Source organism: Penaeus monodon, chromosome 7 (genome assembly GCF_015228065.2).
Source record: "Penaeus monodon isolate SGIC_2016 chromosome 7, NSTDA_Pmon_1, whole genome shotgun sequence".
In the NCBI taxonomy this organism is placed as follows: Eukaryota; Metazoa; Arthropoda; class Malacostraca; order Decapoda; family Penaeidae; genus Penaeus; species Penaeus monodon.
In genome coordinates, this window is record NC_051392.1 from 28,289,233 (window position 1) to 28,289,487 (window position 255).

Consider the following 255-nt stretch of genomic DNA (forward strand, 5'->3'; position numbering starts at 1 on the left):
ATAATAATAATAATAATAATAATAATAATTATGATTTTGATTATTATTATAATAATAATAATCATCATCATGATAAAAAGAAAAAATTATAATAATAACAGTGGTGATAATAATAATGGTAAGGATAATAATGATGGTGACCAACATCATAAAACTAATAATGGCAATTTGATGATAAATTTAATACCGAGAAGCAAGTCCCAGAATTTTATATTATAGATCGTTTCTCAAGAATTTTTCGTCTTCGAGGGTAAG